The sequence below is a fragment of the Lactuca serriola genome, chromosome 8, assembly GCF_051521515.1.
Source record: "Lactuca serriola cultivar US96UC23 chromosome 8, Lser_US96UC23_V15, whole genome shotgun sequence".
In the NCBI taxonomy this organism is placed as follows: domain Eukaryota; kingdom Viridiplantae; phylum Streptophyta; class Magnoliopsida; order Asterales; family Asteraceae; genus Lactuca; species Lactuca serriola.
In genome coordinates, this window is record NC_136415.1 from 135,621,227 (window position 1) to 135,629,446 (window position 8,220).

General features: G+C 40.2%; 1 non-coding gene across 1 annotated transcript; it reads right to left on the reverse strand.

Moving 5' to 3' along the window:
- Positions 1–1,271: 1,271 nt before the first annotated feature.
- On the reverse strand, positions 1,272–1,378 carry LOC145071689 (small nucleolar RNA R71). The gene has a single exon (XR_013690696.1). It is a non-coding gene; the product is annotated as a small nucleolar RNA R71 (small nucleolar RNA).
- Positions 1,379–8,220: the final 6,842 nt, after the last annotated feature.

Sequence of the window (8,220 nt, forward strand, 5' to 3'; positions counted from 1 at the left end):
AATATCAACCATAGGATCAATTGAGCTGAACTAAACAAAAGTCCTTCTCGTTATAGAATTTAGTTAAATCTTTGCTTTTCTAGTTTTTAGCCTAAGTAATATTAGCAAGTTTCTAGTCTTGTAAAACTAGAGAAAACCCCTATTTATTATTTAATTTAGAAAAAATTAGTCTTTAGTGTTAATTTACCGTTCCCTTTGTTCGATACCTTACTTATTTAGCTGTACCACAATTGATAGGTCCACTGCCTTTGTGTTTTCATTTTATAATTAAAAGTAAGTTTAAAACTAGTTGAGTTTACACACATCTAGTTTTTGGCGCCATTGCCGGTGAACGGTTCTAAATTAGCACTGATTTCTATTTTTATCGTTCCTTTGTGTGGGATTTATCTTACACAAAGTTAATTCTTAGGTAATTTAGTAGTTAGTATAGGTTTTAATAATTCCGTTTTAATAAGTAATTAGAAAACTTTCTGTTTTTGCCTTGAACTCACCGAGTGCACTCGTGACAACTCGGCGAGTCCATCGCTGTTCACAGGTTTAATTTTTATTTTATTTTTGTTCTTTTTACACGTTTTTCTTGTTTTATTTTCAGTTATTTCTTGACCCGAGGATCTGATACACCTCTGGTCCCTCCTCTCGAAGACCCGGAATCCGCACTAAGGAGGAACAAAGGAAAATCCATTGGAGAATCCGTTTCTTCAAAGAATTCGCCACTAAAGAACCTCAAGTCCGTTTTCAGCAAGAAGAAGAGCAGTAAATCTGGAGCATCCAACGCCTCTGTCTCAATCGAAGACCCGATTAAAGAAGACACCGAGTATGAGACCAAGGAAGAAGAAGAACCCACATACGAGCACGAATCCGATTTTGAGGACGATTTAGCTATTATTATGGCTAATATCGGTGAAATCCCCATGGGGGAATAGAAGAAGAGGATGCGTGACGATACTGGCCCGGGACTTGTGCAACCCGCAATTCCCGCTACTGCTACTTTCGAGCTAAAGGGCCACATACTCGCTCAACTCAAGGAGAGTCCCTTCTATGGAAAAGACCACGAAGATGCTTACAAGCACTTGGATGAAGTAAATGATGTGGCTGACTACTTCAATGTACGAAATGTGCCACGCGAGACCCAGCTACTTCGTATGCTTCCAGTCACATTCAAGGGTGCTGCAAAGGATTGGCTCAAGTCACTTCCCCCCGGGTCGGTCACCACATGGGCTAAGATGAAAGAGGAATTCATAGACCATTTTTGCCCGCCTTCTAAAATAGCCAAGTTGAAGAAAGCTATTGCCAACTTCGAGCAACAACCCGAAGAGTCCCTTTATGAGGTGTGGGAGAGGTACAAAGGTCTTCTCAGAAATTGCCCACACCATGACCTTAATAGCCAACAGGAAGTCTCCATCTTCTATGATGGAGTCAACGTTACCACAAGGCAATTGCTCGACTCGCAAGGCCCGCTCACAAAGAAGGCACCCCCGGTAATCAAGGAATTAATTGAAGAATTCTCTAAACATTCTAGAGAATACCACAACCCAAGAAATGAAGTAAGTCGGGGGGTAGTGAACTCGGTCAATGATGGCATGGCGGCGATGTTGGCTAAGCTCGATAGTTTAGATAGAAGGATGACAAAAATGGACCAAACAATCCATGCTATTTGAGTTGGATGCGAGAACTGTAGAGGACCTCATCTCACGAAGGATTGTGACTTGGCTGAAAATGGAAACAAGAAGGCGCAAGTGTTCTACTCAAGCGGCGACAGATACGACGAGAATTGGCTGAAACCCAAGAAGGAATGGCTCCCGTATGAAGAGTACAAAAAGGTAAAGGAGAAGAAATACAAGCAGAAAGAGAGGGGTTTCTATCAAAAGGAAGAACCGGTTGTGGGAAAGAGAGCCGACTTAGAAGAAATGTTCACAAGATTCATAGCCGCGTCCGATAAAAGACACAATGATCATGATGCTGCAATACAAGAGACCAAAACTATACTTAGGAATCAGCAAGCATCTATTCTCAACATTGAGAAACAGCTAGGACAATTTGCACATCAAGTGAACAAGAGAAGACCGGTTGAACTTCAAAGTAAAACCGAGAATAATCCGATAATGGAGAATGTGAATGCTATAACCTCCAGCTATGGAGAAATTTTCACTCCTATGACCCCTGCACAGAAGGTCTCAACTAAGGTGCATGCAGAAAAGACAGAAGAGTCGAGTTCAGCTAAACCCGACCAGACTCGCCGCATCCCTCTAATGGACTCGACGAGTCCATGCCCTGAAGACAAATCTGCTGTTTCCTTAAAGCCTTACAACCCTCCTCTGCCATTCCCAATCAGAGCCATACCTAATGAAAAGGTTAAAGTATACAAAGCTTTCATGGAACATGTGAAAGCCTTTCAAGTCAACATCCCATTTGTGGAAACGATGATTCAAACACCCAAATATTTGAACTTGCTAAAGGGTCTTTTTTGCTGCTATAAAAGATTTGGCTGAAGTCGCGGAGATAGTACTGAGTGAGCTACCAGAAAAGAAGGGCGATCCGGGAAGCATTACAATTCCTTGTCAATTTGGAAATATACTTGCTACTCAAGCGTTGACCGATTCGGGTGCAAGTATTAACTTAATGTCTTTTTCTTTCTTCAAGAAGCTGAATTTACCGGAGCCAAGGCCTGTGAATATGAAGATCCATTTAGCGGATAAGACGATTATTCGTCCAAGAGGTGTTTATGAAGATCTCCTCATTAAGGTGGATAAATTTATATTCCCCGTGGACTTTGTAGTACTTGATATGGAAGAAGACCCTGAAATTCCAATTATTTTGGGGAGATCATTTTTGAATACCACATGCGCATTGATAGATGTATGCGAGTCCACACTAACATTGAGGGTAGGAGATGAGTCAACAGTGTTTAAAGCTCTACCAGAGATTAAGCAAGAAGAAGCAAGAAAAGAAGAAGTTTTCTTCATTGATTTGGATGATGCAATACTACAAAAGAACTTGCAATCTTGCAAGAAGAAGATCCAAGTAAGTTTTTGCTATTGTCTGAAGAAAACTTTGATGCTGATAAAGACTTAGAAAAGATGGAGCAGTTGCTTGGGGGAGCTGATCCAGAAGAAACGAAGGATTTTATGGAATACGCTCCGACTCGCCGAGTCGCTTTGACAGACTCAACGAGTCCCGTTGAAAAGTACACGAAAGAAGATAGCCTTGATCTGCTTGTTACCAGCTCCCTACATGTTCTGGACATGAAGATTTTCCCTAATTCTTTAGAAGATCAAGCAGTAGAAGGCAGAATTGTTAAAGCATATGGTGATTTTCAACACGTTCAAGTAGCGTGCCTCGATACATTAATGCAAGAAGATGAAGACATTCCACTTGAAGAGAAGGTAAGTTTTGGAGAAGAGGGGAATGCAGCGGTTAGGAAAGATGATGCTGATAACCCATTCATTGAGTCACGTATTACCAAACCTCGAGCCCGAGTTTTGACCAACTATGAAGTAATGAAGTTTAAAGAAGGAGGAGTGCAAAAGAGGGTGCAAGAGAATGGGTTAAAGAAGAAGAAGGTGAGGAAAAGGCAAATTCATGCAGCTGAAGATGATGTTACAAGGAAAAAGAGAGAAGAATTGAGACGGGCATACAAGAAGAAGATACACGCTTACAAGACAAAGTATAAACCGCAAAAGATTAGGCGTGCATTCCCGATGCAGGAAAATGAAGAAACGTAGATGGGAAGGAGTCCAGCTAACGACTCCTTAAAAAGAAGCGCTTGGCGGGAGGCAACCCGTTATTAGAGTTTGCTTTCTTTTATCTTTCTCGTTTTAGTTTTGTTTGATTTTCGTTTTTAGGATTTTATTTTCATCTTCTAAATCATCAAAGATGACTGCTTGAGAATGTGTATGGGCTGAGTGTGAGGTGGAATGAAATTTTTTTATGAATAAATGACAAAATGATATAATTTTGAACTGTTTGCAAGTGACTCGCCGAGTCTGACCCTGACTCGACGAGTCTATTCAGATTCCAGATGAGTCTTAATTCACGACCAGACTCGCCGAGTCTAACCCTGACTCGACAAGTCGATTTTATTTACAGAAAAAAAAATTAATTAAAAATAATCTTTACATCTGGTAAAACTAGGGTTTTTACCCTAATGAGATCATATCCCATTCATACTCGCCGTGCGCCCACTCTTGCTTTCTCTCTCAAGCACTCATCAAGTTCTTCACTTTTTCTTCAAAATTCTCAAATTCTATCAACAAAGGTACTTAATTTCTTCCATAATTCTGTTAAAGCCATGATTTTTAGATGTTCTAAGGTGTCAATTTCATAGAATACTCGATTTTGAAGTTTAGTGAATTTTTAGGGTTTTGATTTTGTATTAATTGTGTTGTTTTGGATGGTTATTCTTGCTCTAATACATCTTAGGAATGTCCATGGACAAAACCCTTGAAAAAATTTCGAGTTTTTATGGTTGAATTTCGCTCGACCCGTCGATTGACTCGCGCAGTTCATCAGACTCGCCGAGTCGTTCATGGACTTGACGAGTCCAGTCGGGGACCCAGATGGATTCTGTTTTAATGTTTTTTTGTGTCTTCTGGGTTGTTTGTTCTTTGTTTTGCAGGGACCATGTTTTCAAGAGGACAGAGCTCAAGTGGAAACCAAGGAGATTTTCCTTGGTTGAATTTCCTTCAGATTGAATCTGCTTCAACAATGAAAAAAATGGAGGAAGAGGCTGGTTGAGGTCACGAAGAAGGAGGTTTATGTACCTAATAGGATTGACTGGGATTGGTTAAGGAATGTCTGATATGAGGAAGATTTGGCGCCTTAACATTTTAAGGAATTTACTTACGATGGGGAGTCAATTATATGTGATGGATGGAGCCGGGTTTTCAGAATTCAAGAGCCGGTGTTTCGAGAACTTTGCTGGGAATTTTCTCCATGATATCTTTCCGAGGAGGAGACGATTGCTACCACCCCGAGAGTTTTAGTTTTTTCCTTTAGGGCGAATTCCATCAATGTTCTATCATTGATCTTGCATGCCGGTTGGGGATTTATGACCGACCATTGGTCACTACTGCTGTCTTCCTCGCCTTCTTGGAACAATCTCATAAGGTGTTCCCCGACGGTGTTACAAGTACTGGTTGGTGGAACACAATCGCCAACAAATTATATATTCCGAAATTGGCTCAAGAAGGAAGCATTAGGACACCCACACACCGCCTCATACACCACCTTATCTCCACTACAATCAATCAAAGGAAGGACGACGACAAGGTTTCCAACCTTGACGTATTTTATCTTTGGAGTATCATCACGCCCGACACCTTCAACAACATTCCATGGTGTTTGGCGTCTTACTTGGTGGAGGGTGCGGTCAAGGATCACAAAACCTCCAAGATTAACGGTGGAATGTTCGTGACCCGGCTAGCCAACTCATGTGGGTTGATGACCCGCGGTGTATGGAACTTGATGACAATGATTCCTGCCCCTCCCTTTAATCCCATTCTTTTTCAGAGGGCAAGAATTATTGAAGATTATGGCGGTGGTCATTATACTATCCCGCATGATGATACGGTATTCGTACCCGAGGCACCGGGAAGGAGGGTTAGATCGAGACGTGAGAGGGAAGTGGAGGAGGAACCGCCGGTGATTCCGGTGGACAATGATGAAGTGCCAATGGATTGGTACAATGTCGAGATGAGGAGGCTACAAGACCAAATGGCGAGGGGTATCAATTTCAACAATGAATCCCACGTGCGACTTTTTGACCATTTCCATATTCCACACATTGATGGGGGTAACTTCCCCTACATACCATCTTGGGACGAGATCATTAATGCAAGGCGGAGTGGAGCTGGTGGGAGCGGGGCTGCCATGGCCATAATGAGGAAGAAGATGATTAGTTTTTTTTATGTCTTATGGAACAATTTTCAATTTATTTTTGTTTTTTGTTGTGTTTGGTGTGTTTTGAATTCTTAGTTAAGACTTGAAGTTATTTGTTTGATGTTTTATTTGCATTGGTGACTTTCAGATTTTGGATTAGGAATGCTTGCATAAAGGGTTTAGAGTTTGAGAGAAAGAAAAAAAGAATGGAAAAGAGTCAAGAAAGGGCGAAGTTTAGAGTTAAGGTGTCGAGTCCGGTCCTAAGGGACATGAGTGAATAATTCTAGAAGTTATGGGAAGTTCTTGAGATTTATCAAAAGCTGGAACAAGAGCAAAACGTTTATTTTTCCACCCAGCGATGACTCGCCGAGTGCAATTAACCAACTCGACGAGTCGCGATATATGTTCACACTTTCGAGGCTTTTCGCGACTATACTCGACGAGTCGTTTATATGACTCGACGAGTCACTTATTTTTATACCAAGAAGACTGCTAATTCGATCCTGTTGGACATACCACTTGACCACTTATTCTTTCCGATCAATTCCTGAAGATTTTATGCTATTTTTCCTGCATATTTGGAGCTGCCCACATGCGATTTGATGCCCAAGACGTGGATGAGCTGTTCCCATGTCTAAAGTCAATTAAAGATGGAGTTGAAAGGAAGAGATATCAACCTAGCGATTGCTACCCATGGGAGTTTGTTCCAATTCTCTTTACATTTCATGTTTTTATTTTTCATGCATAACATGCAATGAGGACATTGCATAAATTAAGTGTGGGGTAGGGGGTTGATGTCATCTTAGTAAATGTAGAATCCTAAGGTCCTAATTTAGGTTAATTTTAAAATTTTTGCATACCAAAAATGTCACTTAGGATTTAATCTAGAAACTTTTGGTAAAAAGTTATTAGGATTCCATGTTATAGTTATGTTGATGATTACATGAAGACCCAAATGTTTAGTTGAGCCTATATACGTGCTAGTGCATTTGTGGCTTCCTTATTCCAGTGAAATCATGGGACAAAAACACGACCTTGCTTAGCCCGAATGATGCAATATGTTTAGCATCGTGTACCAGAAATGTATCCAGGAAAATTATTATCGTTAGCCAATAATGGTTGAAGTTGAGCGCCCCTACTTAAGCATGTAGGGTTTTGAGTGAAAAAAGTGAGGTACATGTTAAAAAAAGAGAGAATTGCAAGAAAAGTTTGAAGAATTTTGGAGCAACTAAAGTGAAGATCAAAAGATCAAAATTCCAAGAGTTCAAAAATTGAAGATACCAAAAATCAAATCAAACAAGGTGGTGAATTCACAAGAATTAAAGATCAAATTATCAAGAAAGTGAAGAATTCCAAAGAGCTCCAATGTGGTATCATAAATTGTAATTATAGATTATGTATGCTTGGCTTGCTCAACCAAAAACACCTTGAGGATAGGAGGTTTTCTGCGGATGGATTCGGAGGGATGCATAAAATAAGCATTGTTCGGGATACGTGGGCGAATGTTTATGAGGATTGTTAGTATTTGGAGTATGGGGGGTTATTAGCAAAATTTTTAGACACAAATGCATGCGTTGCGGTCTTGGTATAATGGATGGGTTGGATTGGAGTTGTCCTATGTGATTCTAATGTGCTAAAATTCATTTTTGCTTGGGGGCAAGCAAAAGTCAAGTGTGGGGTATTTTGATATTTGCATATTTAGCCTCATAATAAGTATAGATTTTTATCATTTATTAGTTAATTTATTGCATACCATGGACAAAAGATACTTAAAAGTGTTTGAATTGTGTTTTCAGTCCAAAAGCGAAGCTCGAAAGCAAAAGGAAGCAGGAGAAGCGGCTGGGAGCTCGGGAGTTGAACAAAGAAGAAACAAACTAAAAATACAAGGTACTCGCCGAGTAGGGTCGATCACTCGGCGAGTAGCATCGAAGATTCGAGAGGATAAAGACTCCATGACTTACCGTGTACGACAATTAAGGGGTGGACTCGGCGAGTCAGTTCGAATCTATAAAAACAGTTGTCCAGATCGACATAAGGTGTTCTGGAACCTTTTTGGAGAGAATAGTTGCGATTGGAGAGTCAGAAGAACCCTAGAGATCGAAGATACAACCTAGAATTCAACTCCGAAGGAGATTTTAGTCAAAATTCTCATCATTCTACTTAATATATTGTTTTCAATAATGGTTAGACAATTAGAATTCGTTTTATTGCTGTTAATTACCTCAATCATGAGCTAAAACTCTTAAACTTCTGTTTGGGGATACAAAATTGAGACTATGGTTTGATTATTGGTAGGATTAATTCAATATTGGTGATTTTGTTGATTTTAGCTTGTTAAAGAAC